The following is a 21,606-nucleotide window of genomic DNA, read 5'->3' as shown; positions in this document are numbered from 1 at the left end:
ACAGAAGAGGTGCAGCCATCAATGTTAAGGTGGCAATTCATGACCACTCGGGATGGGCAGGTTACCTATGTTTCTCTTCAGCGTTCCCATGAACAGTTAGCCCTGTCTGTAGTGGGTATCTTCTCAGGTAAAGATTTTCCATACACCTGTCTATGGTATTCATTTAATTTATGGAATGCTTCCTTTTACGTCCCAGTACAAATTCATACAGCATCAATGTTCATACAAATTTACAATATCAACAGCAGGTTCAAAATAACCGTACACGGAATACCTAAGTATGCCTCTTCCATCTTGCAGGCAAGAGAAATGCATTAAGATGCAGACCCAAAAGATTCAGAGAGAAGTACATTATTTTTGCCCACAAAATGCTTACTATCTTTTCCTCATAAACAGATGTAAATTTAAAATTACATTTGCTGTAATGAAAAGAAGATAAGACTGGGGCTTTGAGAACTTTTTCTCCACTATGGGAACACATTCTTACACATTAAATCTGCTGTTGACAAAGACAGAATCTGACCTAAGAACGGCTGATGCCTGTTGGGAAAACCGCATACACCCATAGATGAGACCTGTCAGCACAACTGACATTGATAAGGTCGGACAGATTTCATAGCTGGTTTTGTTGTGGGTTTTTTTAACCATCTTTGCATTTGGGAAGCTATACTCATCAGAACATGAGCAATTTTAGGAAACAATCACTTTTAAAGAAGCATTTTTTTCTCCAAGACTAATCAACTTTGCATATTTACAGTAATGTGGACAACAGTCCCTGTAGCATCTTCATAACAAATCGGCATAACTGTAAGGCATAGATTGTGAATGATACCAATCACAGGGCAGAACAAAACCAGATATTCCAAAAAGCTTCATTATCTACCCAAATCACAAATTGTTTTTTGAATTGTCCTGGAAAAACACTGCTCGAGCTCCTAGCAGTAATTCAAAATTACTACTCTTGACCCAAAAATATTTGGAAGGACCTATCCTGGTGGGCATTATGCAGGTGAAATAGGCTCTTTCTCCTCCTCTCGCTCTTTTACAAAAATTTACTATCCCCGTTGTGGCAAGAAGGGATAGGAATGCCCCCTGAAAATACTTAATGACCAGCTCCTGTTGAACAAAAATTATCCCTCGAAATGCCAGATGTTTAACTTGCGTGGTTTCCAATTGAAAACGCACTCCTAGATACTCAGAAAACATCTGGGAAGCCTGGCTGTATTAGATAGCTATCCTTGAGAAAGCAAATGAGATAAATGCAGCCTAGCACAGATCTGGTTAGGCAAGTGAGCATGACGTTGCGTCAGTAACTATCCCCTTTCTGTCATCACTTACAAGAACTATTATATTGTTATCATAGAAGTAGGTTTAGCATCCCAGTATTTTTTTTTCCTTACTTATACTGTGGAATTCAGTAAATCCAAGCGCCCTTTCACATAAAAATGCACAAAACTCCCTCTAGATAAAGTGCTAGCCCTATTGGTAAAATGCAAACAGCTCTGAAAACATCCCCAAGTACTACAAAAGACAGCCCCGGCATCACTAACTAACGTCCAGGAAGAGTGAGCTAGCAAATCTGTTAAAAATTAAAAGTATATGCTCTGGAAAGCATTTGAAAGGAAGAAGCGTAGTCACCAGCAGAGAGCCAAAAATGCTTTAATTTGCATGCTGCAGGACTCTCTGATCTGTAAATAAGAGCAATTACATCAGAATACTGTTACTGGCTGAATATTGTTTTCCAGACAAAGGCACGTGGTTCCACTGGGCACACAGAGAGCATGGAAATCAGACTGCACTCCGTTTTGCTAGCACGATTGCTGAGGTCTCTGCTTACCCTGCAGAATACAGGGTTTATCCAGGGGGTTTCTGCTCAAGCATGAGAAAACACAGACAGCTGACTCTGAGGCCACCAAAATATCAGAAATCCTGATATTTTATATTTTAGCAGAAATGTCTCCTAGATATGCAGGCCGCAGACAGATTGCCTCCATCAGGATCCAGTGGTTCTCTGGAGACAGCCTCACTAGTCTCAAGAGTAAAGTAGAAGTACAAAAGCAAAAGATTTGTTATTTTGACAGGAGAAGAAGAAAATAAAATGTGGATTCACAGACCTCAAAAGTCTTAAATAAAAAGCTAAATCACACACACACCCCCTGCCAAGCTCCAAGAATATTGTGACTAGAGGGCTCAAATCTTTGGCCTATAGAGAGTTTGTGCTAAACCCTCTTATAAACAGCTTCGAAACTTCCACATCTCGCATATCTTGCACTGGTGCCCTGATTCATCAGTCAGAGAGGGTATTTCTCACAGGTCCTTCAGATTATATGATTTTAACTATTGCCATCTCAAGTCTTCTTTCCAATATGTCTCTCAGTTTATCAAATCGATAAATTCCAGGCAAACAGAATTTTCGCTTGTACTGCCATTTAAGTTTAACTTAAGCTATACGTGACGACTAGGAAAACAAACTCAGAGGAAACCTTTTGGGGCATCACTTCCCTGTAGTAAACAACTCTCTGCGAATCTCTGAAGTGAGATTTCTGCTTTTGCCATAACCAGGGCATTTTCTGTGCAAACTGTGCCTTTGCTTTTGAGCTTCCTAACTCGGCTTCTTCTCCTGTCAGGCTTCAGCTAGGTCCTCTCTGGGCAACTCGTGCTTGCAATCAAACGTGCTTAAGCCATACAAGAGTGGATGGTTTCTATGTTCAAGGAAGATGGGAACGATTCCATATTTCACCTGCATGAGTGCAAGTGCCAGACACAGCGCTACCCGTCACAGCACTGGAGGAGCAGACGGCCCGCTGTGACGCCACCGAGCGGTGGATGGTGATGTCACCAGACGATGGACTGTGACCTCACGTCCCTCACTGCTTATATGCGAGCACCAGCAGAGCCTGGTCCAGCCTGGCTCGTGCCTGGACTCCTGCCAAGCGTGCCTGCAAGGTGTGGAGCGCCGAGCAAGGATTCTTCTGGTGCTGGGTGGTGCTTTGGGGGCTGCCGTCAGCAGCTCTCAGTGCCAGTCCCAGAGCCACCCCCTGTGTTTCCCCGGCCCTGCCTGGTTCAGGCAGCCGGGCACCGCGGGGCACGCTCGCAACAGCGGAGGTGAGCTGTGGGGGAAACATGACCCTGGGGTGGCCATGGGGCACACGGTGGGGCTGAGGGAGCCGGCAGGGTGTCCTTCTCGAGGGGCTGGGCATTTCTTCCTCCCCTCCCCTATCCTCCCTGGGACAGCCAGTGACCGTGGCCTCTCTCCATTTTGCAGCACGTGACACCCTTTGTCAGCGCCGTCGCCAGTGAGGGGGAGCAGCTCCTCATCCTCAGCTCTCCCCAACCCGCTCCGGAGCACAAAATGGACACGGAGACAGAGTGGAATTGCCCTATCTGCTGTGACGTTCAGAAGGGCATCGCCGTCGTGCAGCCATGCCAACACCAATTCTGCCTGGGCTGCATCCTGCGGTGGAAAAACAGAACACCGAGTTGCCCACTCTGCAGAACCGTGATGGAGAAGATCAAGTTTTCCATACGGGGCGAATATGACTACCTAGAGTATGTCATCACTCCTTCCGAACAACCATCAGGTGCCAGCAGCGAGGAAGGCAGAGCTCCTGGTGACCTGGAAGAGGAGGAGGCTGTGGAGAGAGAGGCCACGGCTACCGTGGGTGGCCTCCTGCCTGAGGTCTGGGCAGCCCTTTTCCAGGAGCACCAGCATCTCCTCGACCCCGTGCTGCCCTGGCTGCGCCGGGTGCTGCAGCAAATATATGAGGACCGGTGGTGGCTGGCGATGGCAGCAGAGAAGATGATCCTGCAGGCCCTGTGCTTCTACGGGCTGGACGAGCACGCTGTGATGGAGCAGATGGAGCCTGGCCTTGGGCACTATACAGTCCTGCTGATCCAGGACCTCATGAATGTCATCGTGCGCCGGTGCAGGAAGGAGGCCCGGAGGCTGCTGCGCTCCCTCGCTGACGGGGAAGAGGAGGACGAAGACAACGGGGAAGAGGAGGAGGAGGCCGACAGGGAAGAGGAGGAGGAGGCCGACGGGGAAGAGGAGGAGGAGGCCAACGGCCCTGTGGGCAGCCTCAGCCCCACCGCGTCCCGCGGGGGCACTCCCGGCCCCCAGCCGGCCTCCCCCAGCAGCCCTGTGGGCTCCCAGCCCCAGGAGGAGCCGGGGGAGGCGGCGATGGCAGCTCCCTCTGCCCAGGGCGGCAGCCGCAGCCCCTCGGCTCCCAGCCGGGGCAGGCACCGCTCGCCCAGGGGGCCCTGGCGCCCCCCAAAGAGGAGGGCCCCTGGCCCCCAGGACTCTGCACAGCCCCGCAAGAGGCCGCGCCGCCGGCGGCGCTAGCAGGGCTCCTTTCCAAAAACGGAAATAAAATCCCATTTCCCCGACACAGTCTCTGGGTGCTACTTTCTGCCCCTTCTCCTGCTGCCTCTCCCTGTCCCCACCGCGGGTGGCACCAGCCTGCTGGGGGACACGGCCATGGGCCCCCGCACCTCCCAGGCCATGTTGGCAGTGCCTCCTCCCACAGCAAATCCTGCTGCAGCCCCGACAACGGAAGACGGCCTGGAAAAGCACCAGGCTGATGCTTATAGAGGAGTAATGAGTGAAAGGTTGACCAGACATTCCTCAGACAGGGAAAGGAAAACTCTGATAACGCCCAACACAATTTCTGCAGAATGCATCCGTGAAAAATGTACCGTTTGCTAATGCAGAGTCCAAGGAAACGTACAACCTGAACACCAACTAGAGTTCATTTAATCAGAGGTGGGGGGAAGGGGGGAAGAAAGATCTATGCGTTCATACAAAAATGAGTATTATAAAAGGAGGGCAGGAAGAAAGGGAAAAGTACAGCAAATTATGGATATGAAAAGGAGGGTAATACCAGAAGTGCTGTTCATATGAACACTAATAATACATAAGGATCTTGGACGTATGTATGAGAAAAAACTTCTTTACGGTGAGGGTGGCAGAGCACTGGAACAGGCTGCCCAGGGAGGTTGTGGAGTCCCCTTCTCTGGAGACTTTCAAGACCCACCTGGATGCAGCCCTGAGTAACGTGCTCTAGGCAATCCTGCTTTAGCAGGGGAGTTGGACTAGATGATCTCTAGAGGTCCCTTCCAACTCTGAAATTCCGTGATTCCGAGTACACAAAACCAGTGGCTATTTGTGATGCTTACAAAAATTACAGTTTTTAGAAGTGTTGCTCAGCATGACCAACAACTTTTCTCTTGAAGCCAAGTCCAAAATTGCTTCTAACCCTTCCTTAAAGTTTGTTAGGAAATGAGCCCATTCTTTTTTCATGTGTACGTGGTTCCCCAGTCATTTCTCAACTCTCATGCCTCTCAGGTCAAGAGAACTGCCACAAGACCTATTTTATAGTCTTTCTTAAGGGCTGGTCGTACTTAAAGTAAACATTTCTTTACAGGTCTTCCCATTTTATCCTAGAGGGACAGGATTTCTTTGACTGTTTTTATTTAGCCATTTGTACCAGCCAGGCCATTCTGAACAGATTCAGATGCTGCTTTTTTGTTACCCTTCTGGTTCTTGTAGTATCTGCTCCCTTATCCATGTTTCTTACTTTTCTTAGAACTCTATATTCCAATTATATTTCAGTCAAATACAAAGACAGCAGAAATACATCCATTTCTCCAGAAATGTTTCTATGCACTCTCAAAATGTAGATTACCATAGATCTTAGAAAGCCTGTATTTGCTGTAAGCTTCATCTGGAATAATCACACATTCCATCTTTGCATTACAATTTCATGCATATATATGAATGAAATAAATATGGCTAGATAGACACGGAATAGCAAACTCCTTCTGTTTCATTTTCTCCACTTTTCCTTTAATGAGGGAAATGCTTTTCCACATCAGCATTAGTAGAAGCTGTCTTCTGGGTGTAAACTCTACTATTGTGCCAAAGTTTGTATCATACCCTCCTGCCTGAAGACCGAGATTCACCAAAAACCACCCTGTAAAAGCAACGTCGCTTTTCCTTAGTAGATTTCTGCTTCTCCCTTTCATTAATCGTAAATGATCTTTCCATATATGCCGCCTCAGTTTCTTCTCCAAAGGCCTCACGTTGTTCTAACAGACCTCCTTTCATGTACCATGCCACAGTTAGGACTCTAATGCTTAATGACTCTCGCTTTTTTTTTCTGGCTTTTTTTCAGATCACTCAACTTCAGTGGAAGGCAGACAGGGAAACTTTTATTTTACTGTTGGCCATCATATCATTATCAACAACACTCTCCTCCCTTTCCCTCAATCTCCAGCACACATCATTTGATGAGCTCTGTCACTGAATCACCAGAAAATAAATTTCCATATTCCATTATAATTTGCAAGGAAAGATGGCTTACATAGAAAATAACTGCTTTCAAAAATCATAATTCAGTTTACATAGTAGTTATCAACATCAGATTTCTTTTCGCCCTTCCTTTTATTTTAAGGTTGTCACTTTTCTACCACATATGGTTAAACCTGTACTGAAAATGTTTAAAATGCAACTCTATAAACACCCACAGTCAACAACAATAAAGACTTGTTTTCAAAGTCTCTAGGCAGTTGAGGACTACTGATAGCGGTATTGGTTTGCTAGAGCCCATTATTAACATCAGGAAATATTCTCTGGAACAATGAACCTTTAAAAATCAAGAACAAATTTATCACAATGTGGTGTTTTCAAAGGTATTAATGGGAGTAGTATTTGTCTCTCCCTTGCCTCTCTCATGCATAAGTAACAACCTCTCATTGAAGAGTTAAATTCTGAGTGCTTTAATAGCAAAAGTACACCTGTCTGAGGTATCTGGCCCCTGAGAAGTAACCCAGTATTATACTGGAGTACACTAATTTGTGTATATTGCTATAAACATCAGGAATGCTCTGGTTTCTGCAAGCAAGGCACAGTCATCAAATCTAAAAAGCTGCAGAACCATTTTATTTCTTAGTTTCCTTCCATCATCTCCACTCCACAATGCCCTGTTTACCAAAACCATGAAACTGCAATGAGATCATTCATTCACACCTGCACAGAGTAGGGCAGGATATATTTCTATAAACAGACAATCCAGACCTTTTATTTTTCTTTTTTTTTTTTTAAATTAAAGAGTAAAATAACTTGATAGAGTTGCTCAGCAAGTCCTGAAAATGACATAATTTTATATCCAAGACATTTCACGCTTGGATATGTATTTTGAAGCAGATGGTAAGTTTTGGAAGAAGATGAAGAATTGGGATTCAGCTACAGCTAAATGTTCTGGAAAATGAATGTAGATTATAATCCAAAAAAGTACAAAAGATGGGGGAGATTGATGTATCAATCCTATCTATTTTAAAGTGAACTCAAGTGAGAGCTACACAAACATAAGGCTACAACTTCATGGTCACAAAGAAAGTGTCATTTCAAAGAGCTGTAGGGGCTCTTCTCATTCTTCAATGAATGGGAATCAACCCCTGCTTAGACAATATGGTACTGCTAATGTTTACCAAGCACAATAACTACTGGAGTGCAAGTTCCAAATCAGTCTCTTTGAGTCTAAAATCTACTGAAAATTGAATTCCTAGAAGCTTGCTTAGGTGTCATCACCAAGAAGATAAGCCTGATGCTACCCTGAAACTGTTAAGGAAAGCTCAGATTTCCTTTCCAGCCAAAGCAGTCTCAAATACCTTATTCAACATTTCCCCTAATGACCTATAGAAAAGCTTGAGAATTCTAATTAAATCACTGATGATCCATAATTGAAAAGCACCATCAATACAGAGACTCTGAGTACCTTAAAGAAAGAAGTTACGAGCTTGAACCTGCAGTCCCAGAAAAGGAATTAAATTCAATTAGAAAAATGCAAATTTCCACATAAGAATCACGTAATCACGGAATCTTCAGAGTTGGAAGGGACCTCTAGAGATCATCTAGTCCAACTCCCCTGCTAGAGCAGGATTGCCTAAAGCACATCCCTCAGGGCTGCATCCAGGCGGGTCTTGAAAATCTCCAGAGAAGGGGACTCCACAACCTCCCTGGGCAGCCTGTTCCAGTGCTCTGTCACCCTCACTGTAAAGAAGTTTTTCCGTGTATTTGAACGGAACTTCCTACGTTCTAGCTTGTGCCCATTGCCCCTTGTCCTGTCACTGGGAACCATTGAAAAGAGCCTGGCTCCGTCCTCCTTAAACCCACCCTTTAGATACTTGTAAACATTAATCAGGTCCCCCCTCAACCTTCTCTTCTCCAGGCTAAAGAGTCCCAGCTCTTTCAGCCTTTCCTTATAAGGGAGGTGCTCCAGTCCCATAATCATCTTGGTTGCCCTACGCTGGACTCGCTCCAGTAGTTCCCTGTCCCTCTTGAACTGGGGAGCCCAAAACTGGACACAGTGCTCCAGTTGTGGCCTCACCAGTGCAGAGTAGAGGGGGAGAATGACCTCCCTCGACCTACTGGCCCCAGTCTTCCCTATGCAGCCCAGGATGCCATTGGCCTTCTTGGCGACAAGGGCACACTGCTGGCTCATGGATAATTTGCTGTCTACCAGGACCCCCAGGTCCTTCTCCTCGGAGCTGCTTCCCAGCATGTCCGCCCCTAACCTATACTGGTGTTTGGCATTCTTCCTTCCCAGGTGCAGGACCCTACACTTGCTTTTGTTGAACCTCATTAGGTTCTTCTCTGCCCAGCTCTCCAGCCTGTCCAGGTCACGCTGGATGGCAGCACGGCCCTCTGGAGTGTCGGCCACCCCTCCCAGCTTGGTATCATCAGCAAACTTGCTGAGGATACACTCTGTCCCCTCATCTAGGTCATTAATGAATATATTGAACAAAATTGGACCAAGTATTGACCCCTGAGGGACACCACTCGTTACAGGCCTCCAACTGGACTCTGTGCCACTGATCACAACCCTCTGAGTTCTGTCGCTCAGCCAGCTCTCGATCCACCTCACTGTCACCTCGTCTAGCCCATACTTCCTCAGCTTCCTAATGAGGATGTTATGGGAGACAGTGTCAAAAGCCTTGCTAAGGTCAAGGTAGATGACATCTACGGCTCTCCCCTCATCCAGCCAACCCGTTATAACATCATAGAAAGCTATCAGATTGGTCAGGCATGATTTGCCCTTGGTAAATCCATGCTGACCACTTCCAATAACTTCCTGTTCCTCTATGTGTTTGGAGACGACATCCAGAATGAGTCGCTCCATTACCTTCCCAGGGACAGAGGTGAGACTAACCGGCCTGTAGTTCCCTGGGTCCTCCTTCTTGCCTTTTTTGAAGATTGGAGTGGTGTCAGCCTTCCTCCAGTCCTCAAGCACCTCTCCTGTTCCCCATGACCTTGCAAAGACAATGGAGAGTGGTCTAGCGATAACATCTGCCAGCTCTCTCAGCATTTGCGGGTGCATCCCGTCAGGGCCCATGGATTTATGAATGTCCAGCTTGGCCAAGTGGTCTCTGACCCGATCCTCCTCAACTAAGGGAAAATCTTCCTCTCTCCAGACCTTCCCCCTTGCCTCCAGGGTATGGGATGTGTGAGGGATGGCTTTATCAGTGAAGACCGAAGAAAAGAAGGCATTCAGTAACTCTGCCTTCTCTGTGTCTTCCACCACTAGGGCACCCGTCTCATTCATCAGTGGACCTATATTTTCCCTAGTTTTCCTTTTTCTGTTGATATACTGGAAAAATCTCTTCTTGTTGTCTTTAACTGCAGCGGCCAAGCTGAGTTCTGATTGAGCTTTGGCCCTTCTAATCTTCCCCCTGCATAGCTTTGTTATATCTTGATAATCCTCATAAGTTGCTAAGCCCCTTTTCCAGAGAATGTAAGCCTTCCTTTTTTTCCTGAGGTCCAGACAAAGCTCTCTATTTAGCCAGGCTGGCCTTCTTCCCCGTCGGCTCGTCTTTCGGGACATGGGGATGGCCTTCTCCTGTGCTTCTAAGAGCACCTGCTTGAAGTATGACCAGCTTTCCTGGGCACCTTTGCTCTTCAAAACTGCCTCCCAAGGGACACTCTCAACCATGCTCCTAAACAGGCTAAAGTCTGCCCTTCGTAAATCCAAGGTGGCAGTTTTGCTGGCTCCCCGCCTCCCTTCACCAAGAATTGAAAACTCTATCATTTCATGGTCACTCTGCCCAAGACGACCTCCAACCTTTACATCCCCCACAAGACCTTCTCTGTTAACAAACAGTAGGTCCAGTAGGGCACTTCCCCTAGTAGGTTCCTTCACCAGCTGTGTTAGGAAGTTGTCTTCCACACACTCCAGGAACCTCCGGGACTGTTCCCTCTCTGCTGTGTAGTATTCCCAGTGGACATCTGGGAAGTTGAAATCCCCCACAAGAACAAGGGCAGATGATCGCGAGACCTCTTCCAGCCGCTTATAGAATACTTCATCGGTTTCTACATCCTGATTAGGGGGTCTATAACAAACTCCCATCACGATGTCTGCCTTGTTGGCCTTCCCCTTGATTTTTATCCATACACACTCAACACTGTCATTCACACTGTTGAGTTCTAGACATTCGAAACCGCCCCTAACATAGAGGGCCACCCCACCACCTCTCTTCCCTTGCCTATCTCTTCTGAAAAGCTGGTAGCCATCAATTACAGCACTCCACTTGTGTGTGTCTTCCCACCACGTTTCCGTGATGGCAACCACATCATAGTTTCCCTGCTGCACGATGGCCTCCAGCTCGTCCTGCTTATTCCCCATGCTGTGTGCATTAGTGTAGATGCACTTCAGTTGGGTTAATTGTCCTGCCACTTTCTTGGGGGGACAGGCCCTGATTTGCGCCTGATCATTCTGGGACACTACCGTAGTTACCAAATTATCACTACTCCTTGTGTCTATGCTGCCACACAATTCACTATCCCCCACCATCGCTGAGACAGGCTGCAAGACCTTGCTATCACTTTTACCCATGAGCACTGCTATGTTGCTCCCAGGCACCACTTTTGTGATCCTGGTTTCGCCACCATCCCCCATCAAACCTAGTTTAAAGCCTTATGGATAAGCCCTGCTAATTCTTGTCCCAGTCTCTTTCTTCCCCTTCGGGTTAGGCTTCCCCCGCCTGATGCCAGCATGCCTGGTCTCCTGTAGATCAGCCCATGTTCAAAAAAGCCAAAGTCCTGCCGGACGCACCAGTCCGGAGTTAATTTGCTGGCTCCTCCTATTTATCCCCTCGTCTACCCCTGCAAATGGTGGGATAGAGGAGAACACTATTTGTGCTCCCGATCCCTTAACCAGCCGTCCCAGGGCCCTAAAGTCATTCTTCATTGCCCTCAGACTTCTGGTACCTACTTCGTCACTGCCTACCTGAAATATCAGTAGCGGATAGTAATCTGATGACTGGACCAGGGAAGGGAGTTTCCTCCGTATGTCCTTAATTCTGGCCCCAGGGAGGCAGCTGACTTCCCTGTGGGATGGGTCCAGTCTACAGATAGGACCCTCTGTTCCTCTCAGAAGGGAGTCACCTACTACAATAACCCTTCTTTCTTTCTTTGTTGAGGACATCCTGAGGCGTGGGGGTGAGTGATGAGCACTGGGCATTTCACTGGATGGATCAGCTTCTCCATCCTCAATCGCCTGGTCCTCAATTTCCAGAGTCTCATACCTATATAAGAAGTAATAAATAGAATTACTGTTACATGTTGGAAGCTTATTAGGTGGCAACTACAGAGAGGAAAATGTGGTGATGCTACTATCTGACTACAGTGAGGGTGTATTGTGTACCTTGCCGGTCTGAAGCCCTGGTATTCTAATAATAATAAATTCTTAAGTCCTTGTACAGGATCTGCAACAGTTCTCTGCTGATGAGAAAACAATACTCCAAGTTCCATAAAATAATAACTTCCTTGTGAAGTATATCATTATAAGGAGGTAGTCACTATCTCCTAAAGCATGATTTTTATACTGCCACTGGCAATTAATGCACTGTCCTAAAACATCTTATTTCATAGGAGGTACACAGAAGGTCATTTGGCTTTGCTCATTGTTTCATGAGAATAATATCTGCAATACAAGTACCTGCACAAGCTTCAAGGTAAAGATGACAAACTTAATAAACAAAAAGGCACAATTTTGCCTGATTTCACAAATCTTCAAGACATTTTAACCTGTTTTTCTACAAAGCACATAAAATGATTCCTGTTTTATGATCATAGACTCCTCAATAAATATCATTATTTTGTTACCCATTTTAGATTATCCCAAAACAATAATATACCATTAACATCCAGGATTTACAGTGTAACTAACTCTCAGAACTTTATTCTAGCCATTGTGTTTTTAAAACCGAGGTACAGATGTGTGACAAGGCTGAAGTTGGAAAAGCCAACTGCTTTTAAGTCAAAACTGATAAAGAAATAAAGTGGAAGCATGTTTCATAAAACAGTATCTTGATTAGGGTTTAACAGCCTGTCATAACCCCAAAAAACATTGATAGATTGCTTTAAAACATTAGGAAGATCATTTTGAGTAGCAATAATGGGTGCTGAGTTTCCTCAGTCCAACAAGAAGGAGGCGTAAGGCTAGATTTTAGGTGGAAAGCAAGAATTCTGGTTTTTCCTAGGTGAGCACCTTCGAAAGGAGGACACGTGTAAATTCTCACTTGGAAAGGGATGGGCTGTGGGAAGGATGAGGGAACGGTCAGTAAAGTCCAGATGATTAAACCTGTGCTGTGAATGTGACCACATAACTTGGGCACAGAATTGGTCTTTTCTTTTTTTTTTTCTTTTTTTTTTTTTTTTTATCTCCAGGAACACTAACAGGACTTCGTAATATTTACATGCTTGAACAATTATCTTGAACAATTTCCTAATGGCACCATCAAGCAAGAAGAAAAGGGCTTTTGTTCACAGACACTGTTAAACAAGGTACATTTTTTTCTTCCTCACAAGGGAAGAGGATGTGTACTGAATCACACTAACACATCCTGGGCCCAACATGAAACCGATGTGATACTAAACTAGCCTCAAAAAGTAATTTGATATGATTCCATTTCATATAAGAAGTTGATTTAGTTTTTAAGGCTTTGCTTGGTAGGTAAACGTATAAGATTTTATTAAGACAAAAGGTATAAGAGGTATCAGTAGCAGAGCAGGGAAGTAAGTGCTCTTATTGGACTTGAACATACATAATTTAAGTTAACACCAGATCATTTATGTCAAAGAGAAAATTTAACTAGTGATTTTCTGTTTCTTACCACACCAGTTACCCACCAAGAAGGATTTATATACTATTTTCAAGAGACGAGCATTCAGTCTTTCACTATTTCTACTGTAACATTTTAATGACTCAAGCTAGACCTCAGAAAACCCTGCTTGAACCTGCTGAAACTGCTTGCCATTTTCCATCAGATTTCTTTCAAGCAAACGTTCATTCAGAATGAAATTAATTTTTTCACTTCTTCCATGAAGATATTTCCCAGTCTTCTGCTTCTGTGTTCATCTTTCTTGAACTCAGTGCTGGCTTTCAACACTGTTGGTTGCTCTCTCCTCAAAGATGCACCCTTCAAAGCTTTTTCAGTCCTCATCTTCTGATTCCTCTCCCGATTGTTTCTCTGCTCCCTTTCTTGGTCTCTCCTTTGATGGATCAGTTTTCTGTTTCCAATCAGATTATTTCTGCAGTGCAGCACAGACATTGCCAATCTTGCTTTGAACAAGCTAACTCCCATAACTTGGTCTTGCGATAGCAGCATAGAGCTCTGCTCAGGCTGTTTTCTTCCTCTTCTCCCCACTTCATGTTTTCATATTTGCCTTACATTGGGATTTTGATTCTTAAAAATTTTTTTGTTCAAGCATCATCCTTTGCTTTGGCAATACTAGCCTACACCTCCAATCCTCTTATTTAGTTTTTTAAAACCCTCAAGGCTCCCTTCTACAAGCTCTCCACAAACCAGGTGGTTAAGAGGAGAACCAAATGAGAATAAACAATATAAAAATCATAAACAGTGCTGCTGTATTTTTTTCTTTTTCTCTCAACTTAGTTTTCTATCAATTATAATTACTACCCGTGTGAAATGGTGGGGACGTACAAGGGACTGTTTGAGTTACAAGTGGAAAGCATTTAGTTCGTGGTAGTGTAGTGTAGACGCCAAAACAAAATTCCTGCTACGTTTTATACATAGTCTCTTTCTGCAACACGACTGCTTCCTCCCTCGTTGCCAAAGAAGGTTAGGCACATTTTTTACTGTCAGCTTAAACCCACATTTAAGGTTATTTGAAATAAAGCCTCAGGCTTCAGTCTTGCAGCTTGAGACCAATTCTATCTGTATTAATGAGCTCTATAATTGTCTTGTATAACAAAGCTTTCAAACCTGTAAACCTTTTAAAATTATTTAAATCTCATTTTAAACTTACAGAAATACTTCACGGATTCTGTTTGCACTTGCCAGAGACGACTTCTTGCTAAAAGTGCTTAAACCCTATATCTTACTTAACAAAACAGTTTTAAAAATCAAATATTTGCATCCAAGAAGTAACTTTTGTTTATTATGCAATTTTAGTCCTCAACAAAATAACCTCAGATGTAAACAGGACACATTTTTATCCATCGCTTTCTCACTCTCACAAGCAGGTTCTGAGTCTTGCCTCTGTTATTTCTGTCATTAGCTTTTCGTTTGAGCACATGCAAAAGTACACAAAGATATAAGAACGAGTGAGGTACAAGACTCTGCATGACAGTCAGAGCTCAGGCCGCTTCACGACAGGTCACTTCAGCTCAGACACTACCTATGTGTTAATGAGAATGCCACATGTAAAGTAGCGCAATTACACACAATGATCACTTTAGCTGGCCCAAAAATCAGAACTCTTTCTAGCTTATCTTACCTTTAAAATACAGAAGCTAAATGGTTAATCAAGATGATTATGTAGTATGTTTGAGAGATCTTTTTTTTCACAAAAAAAATCCTTGAACCACTGAGCAATCAAAGCATTTTCCCCAAATTTACTACACTCATTATCTTAAACTAAGTGTTTGATCTCAACTCACAAATTAGAGTGACTTTAAAGAAGCTTGATCCCATAATTAAGAGGCCAGCAGCTCAGATCCATATTCCCTTCTCTCTTTCTGTAGTGTCCTTCAACAGCTGTGGCTAAAATCCAACAAAAATTCACTGAAAACAAAAAAGTTGTCTGCAGAAAACCAAAGTTGCTACAGACTTAGACATTTATAGAATTGCTACATGACATTTTGTATTTCCTAGCAAAACCAGGAAAGTGCCAAGATCTGTTCCTAGCTATACTGGTGAAAACTGGGAGAAATTCAACTGATTTCAGAAGAATATCCATGGAATTACATTGGCTAGGAAGCCCTTCCTTTGAAATTTTGCTACAACATTTATTGTCAGTGAATTCCAGTCATCCGCATGACATCAGATGGTGAGAAAACCTTGTAAATTGGTACAGGACCATCTGAGATGTCAGCTCCTATTTCTGAAATTACTCTCACACATATGCAAACGTGGCAGTATCCATCAGGCTTTCCACTTTGAGAAGTTACAGAGGATCTCAACTTGTTCTGTTGTGGTGGATTCTAACACAGAGGTCATGGCTGCATGTTTTATCTATGCCTGCTTATTCCTTTGGTTTTGTCTGTTCATGTGCGTACCAGACAGGTACAGGCTGTACACGATATTAAAATAATATGTGTCTTGACTTTTCTATTAATCAAGAGATATTGAAGTGGTTAATCTATAAAAGTCAGTAGCATGAAAAATAACAAAACAACACCGGCACAAGTGCACTTTAGAATTATCACCAAGTATGAAGTATCCTCCTCAAATCCTTCAAAGTCATATTCAACTCTGCTTGCTGTGTACAACTGAAGCTGTCTGGCAATGATCAAAAAAAAAAAAGGATTATTGTAAGAGGTTATGAACCTTTACACCTAAATGAGTTAATATCCTTCAAACTCCCTCCTCACAACTACTTCATAAAACTCAGAGAGTTCAAGAACACTGAACTGAAAGTTAGTCCTGAAAGTTGAGAAACACACGGTTAAGTTTTAATTAAATCAACAGATCTAATGATACCTACCCCAAGGTCAAAATCTGGCTCGGAGGGAAGCCAGGTTTCCTTTCATTTCTGTATGCTGGAGGCCTTAATTCTCCGTCTTCTTGCACCTTGCATTTTTCTCTGCTTAAAGTGAGAAAATGTTAGCGGTCTGTTTTGCAGGCGCAAAGGGCTTTGAGAAATGCCCAGCAACGAGGGATCACCTTGAGAGCAGGGATCTCAAGGGAATATTTTTGGTAGACTATACTGAAAGACCATCGTTTCTTTGACATTGCAAAGCATTCCAAAGAAATTCAAGTTGTACATTATCACTTACAGTCCACCTGCGTGCTACAATGCTGTCTGAAGCTGATGGTAGACCCATGGGATTAAAATGCAAGTTTCATTTTTTTCTGTTCAAAACTTCTTAAAATCTTTGATGGAAGATACTGCATCTAAGAAGGAAAGTAAAACAAAAGCACAATTAAAAGACTGTATTTTAAGATTCATATCTTTACAGTGGGCAAAGGATTTTTCATACCACCCATTTTACCTCTAATCTTTTTTTCCAGGAAAACATCAGATAGTGAGTCACAGCTCCCAGGCTTATGCATGTGCTTAATATTGAGGGAATACTTAAGAAGTGCTCTGCTGTGCTGCCATCACAGTTCAGTCCTGTTTTCTTCCCCAAGAACAGCAGCCCTGCCCCCCCGAGGGGAGGGTGTGAAGACACCGTGCCATCTGCCCGGTGTACACTCTTATTGCTCTGCCAAATCAAATGCAATTCATCCTTCATCCACTAAGAGATAAGCAATGTTTCATGATTTTTCCTTTAGCAGTGTCCTCCAAGTAAGAAGTCTGAGATTTTAGCACACATTTTTTTGGTTTCTTTTCCCAGCCTTGAGAGGTTGGCTTTTTCTCTTGACATGCAAGATTTCCAAATAACACAAAACATCAAAATCCTTTTCCTGGAGCAAAGACAGCATGTTCAACTCCCCCCTGCCTCCAACCTTCCCTGAGACACGGTCTCACCAAACAGCTGATATAATCTCAATCATTTGCTGGCATCCATGGGTGTATTAAGACACTGTTTCACGTATCCATTGATTCTAACAACGCTTTTGATTACCTCCACGTACAAGGCACCTGTGCTGGGAGCGACTACTCTTGTTCAGCATCAAAACCCCCACCTCTGCCTGGGACTCATTGGCCACGGCTATAGGCTCAGGTCATGGCAGGGCTGACCTGTGTGGGCTGGGGAGAAATGTTTTCCTGCTTGTAGAAGCACGGGCTAAGAAACGAGTCTAAATATATAATGGAAGTAGGAGGCAGAAGTGAGTGAGAGAGAGAGAGAAAGGCTTCTTGAGGACAGATCTTACTGGCGTAGCAAGCCTGGTATTTCAGAATAGGAAAAACGTCTGATGGCTCTTTCTCTTGTATTCTGAAAAACAGGGCTTATTTACAAAACAAACACACTGAGATTGTACCAAAAATATTGTGTGCTCATGTTACCAATCCCTCCACCTACACAAAGTGTTCTTGCACGGTCTTTAATTTTGACTAGCTGCTCAGGTTAGTGGAGCGGTGGTAATAAATTCAGCTCCTGTTGGTATTTACTGACTGCCTTCAACTTTATGAGATAGCAATATTGGTATCAGTTAATCGACGTTTTCCTCAATACTACAAAAGAGATTTCCTGAGCTTACAAAAACAAGGCTACCCATATATTAGCACTATTTTCTAAAGTTTTTGTCAAGCCTGTATCATTGCATTTGCAAATCAGCCCAAGTCTGCATGGATACTTCAGTACTTTCCTGTGTAGAAAGATCAGCATCTTGGCAGATCGCAGACACAGACTAAATATCATGGGAATAAAATCTGCTATTCTTCAAAGTAAAAATGATATTTTAAAGGTAAGTAAATCAGATATGACCTGCAGAGGGTGCCATGGCAAGCTGTGTATGAAAAGAGAAAATAACGATCAGGTGAGTTCTTTAACACTGAGTGAAAAGATACACTCCACCTGAAAGGTATGATTAAATTCATAGAGGGTTGTGGGTTTTTTTCTTTCACTGCTTTGGTCTCTTTCTTTACTAAATCTGGATATACAGGATGGAAAGAAAAAAAAAAAGTCAGAGCACGTTATAAATAAAGAACTGAAGTTAGGAGAGCTGATAAAATATGAATACCATTCCAAGGAGCTTAATGTGTCATAGCTGCATAATAGAAAAGGGAGTGAAGTGCGTATGTGCCCCTGCTGCTTAACAGTAGGTTTGAAAGAGGCTGCAAAGGCAGCACAAGTGGAAAATTCCCTTGTTGGCTGCTTTCCAAGGCATCTATTCAGCTTATGAAAAATATGATGTTTTATTTGATATCGAGGGTATGGACTGGGCTTTTTGTGGTTTTTCTACAGAGAAACAATGGGAGAATGGAGTGGGACACTGGAACCCAGTACCTCTGCCCCCTTCCATCCAGTTCTTTATTATTTTTAAACCTCTCATCAAATCTGTAAAATGTCTTCTTCATAAAACACAGCCAGTCCTACACGTGACAGATAACATGAAAGTGCATTTCTGTGATCATCTTTTCTGGTCTCAGAGGTGAACAGTAGCCTAGTAACCAGGGGCTGCTAAATACTGATACCTTGATTCAGTGCAGCTCTGGTAAGCCTGCCATCTTCCATCTCCAGGGGAATCACTGTATTAAATTTACATTAAAGACGGCTGCATGGCTGACCCAAGGGTCATATTAGCATTTTTACTCCGGTAAGTTGGTCAGCGGAACATTTCTGTACCATGAAAATTATTCTGGTACTCTATTGTTAGGAATTAAACATTTATGAGAAATTTTGTAAGAGCATATTAGCAAGAATGAGCTGGTAAGCTGTACAATAAGGGCAGAGCAGTATCAATATGTAGATCTGAGAAAGAAAATCAAATCGGATTCTTTTCATCTCAAAATGAAAGCGGACACCGGGAAACTGGCAGGAATGTGAGTGAGCGGAATGTTCTATTTACTGCAAGAGACACAACAAAGGTAATGGTGAAAAATGTGCTTGATCCCCCCTGCTCTTCGGCACTCACTGGGCTCTATTCTCATGCAACCCTTTCATCAGATTCAAAGTTTGCTAGTGTATAGCAGGTAAATATTACAGGCCAGAATCTCCATTTTTAGATAAGCACATCATGCAGAGCTACTTGGATTTTACACCCTTGAGATTCAAGGATCAGTCACAAAGCAGACGAGGGACTAATTGACATTTATTCTGTACTTGAAAGGAAACCAACAACCGTATGTTAAAAAGGATCAGCTGGGAAAAGATAGTAGAAAATGGAAATATAGAAAACGCTACCTCGCAGCTGTACAAGTGCAGGAGGATTGAAAAGGAACCAGCACGACTTGGCATTCAGAATGGAGTAACAACAGCTCTCACAGCCCATTAATATCTATTTGTCTGTACCCTAGATAATTCCATACGGGCGAGAATGACCAAAGAAAAACACTTAACAATCTAATAAGCACTAATAAGCACATTTCTTTGCACTGAACAATGAACTTAAGACCAGGCCAGCAATTAATTCTATTATATTTAAAAAAGATTTGGCTACGCTATGCCTTCCCCCCCCCCCCCTTCTTTTTCCCCCGTAAGACTGCCTTCTAGGAAAGAAGCTTTTATTGGCAAGGTGACATCAACAGGCTAAGGTAATTTCAAGCACCTCTCCTCCATTTCTAGAAAAAAGGAGTGACTGGGTGGTTTCCAGCCTGGGAATCTGGCTCTGTAGACACTACCTCCTGGCTTGTACTTCTGCCTCCATTGCCCATATGTAAAATAAGAAAGGAATAGCTCTTTGATACTTCAGAGTTTTAAGAAAATACCTCATACAAAGAATGTAAGATGATAAAATGTTTGGAAAGGGGATCTTCAGACTTTTGTCAGACAGTTCCCGGCTAGACGTGGAAGGAAAAGGATGACTTCTGACAACAGGAGAGGCAGAAGAAAGTAAATGGTCTCAGACGCAAAGCAAGGGAATTGAAATGCAGCTATTCCCATCGGATATACAGTGCCAGTTCCTGGAATATCTCCTGCATTATATAATCACTCAGCCAAGAATCTATTGGTTAAATAATGGGCTAAAACATGAATGTAGAAGCATCATATGTGTCTATTAAAAAAAAAAAGTTTAGAAAGAACTTTCTAATCTCTATTCAAGCCAAAAATCTCTTTAAAACATATTCACTGATTTTAGCTCTTATGTGCCAATTTCCAAACTAAAGTGATATATTTGAAATGAGCGACTGTCTTGAACTAAAGCCCTGTGTTCCTGGAGGAGAACAAAGACTGTACAATGAGCCTGTACCTCTTCAGTGAGCTAGGAAAAAGCACACTTTATATATTAAAAAAAACCCCACCCTTTCTTTAGCTTACCACGTATTCTCTTTCTCTTAGACTTTGGGCTTTTGGGGTTTGATTTTGGTGGCAGGGGAAGTGCATGTGTCTTATTCTTTGCTGTTTTCTCTTGAAGGCTTGTCTCATGATATTCATGCCTTTTTTCTCTAGGGGTCGTCATTTTATTCTCGTTTTCTCTGCTTGGCATCTTCAAATCATCACTCCTATCAACGTATGTTTGTATCCATTCAGACCCCCGACAGCCTAAAATCTGATTCAGACTGGAATATACAAAGACCCAAAGCCTTTCAAAAGTGTTTGATACGAACAGCTGTTACAAATGCATACGCAGTCTCTTCCTGAAATTACAGAACATTTCAGTTGGAGCTGGGACAATGGCTTGCCGATGGAAGAATTTGCAAGGTAAGACAGTGTCATGTTCACAGCGCTGGAAAATTGCTATTGAGCAGCAGAAGTGCTCTCAAACCCAGCAGTCATGACACCATGCCAGACTCAGGGGAATTAAGCCACCTCTACACCGTCTGCCTTCTGGGGGCGGCTGGGAACTCTCCCAAGCCCTGGCACAAAGCAGAAGGCACAGAAAAGCTGCCCTATCTCATACCTGAGTGCCCACCGCTCCAACAGCCTGTTACAGCAGCAGGGACTGGCAGGGCTCGGAGGTGCTTCGGCTGCAGCCCTTTTCTTCTCCGAACACCCCCCACAGCAAGAATAGACAGTAGAATAAAAGCCTTGATTCTCTGCCACCAGGAAATCCCTTTCCACTGAAGAACCCTCCTGGGGCCGCATCCATGGCTGCTGTGATTGCTTTTGGCAACTGCAGGAGATGGAGGGACATGGCCAAAACATGCCAACAGTAACCATATTCACAGCCTTCTAGTCGGGGCAGCTGTTTTGCAGAAAAGTAAGACTTAAAGCAACACTTCTACAGCAGGCAAGAAAATATTTTAAAATACTTAAGTACTACTTCAGGTCGGGCATAATGATTGAAAAGTTTTATAACTTTACCGAACAAAAGGTTTAAAGTTCTTTCGAGAGAGTCAGATTTGAAAACAGGGAGGAATTCATTTTTATATCTTATTTACATGATGATTCCACAGGCATCATAAACACCCTCTATTTGGTTTTGGCTATTCATAAAGTGGTTAATTTAGCAATAATCTTAGAAAGACCAATTACCACTTCAGAAATTAAGGCTAGACTTTCAGCCGGGCTGCTTCCAAATGAACCACTATGACTA

Source organism: Larus michahellis, chromosome 3, assembly GCF_964199755.1.
Source record: "Larus michahellis chromosome 3, bLarMic1.1, whole genome shotgun sequence".
Taxonomy (NCBI): Eukaryota; Metazoa; Chordata; class Aves; order Charadriiformes; family Laridae; genus Larus; species Larus michahellis.
The sequence above is the reverse complement of the archived record's forward strand: the minus strand, read 5'-3'. Positions refer to the sequence as shown.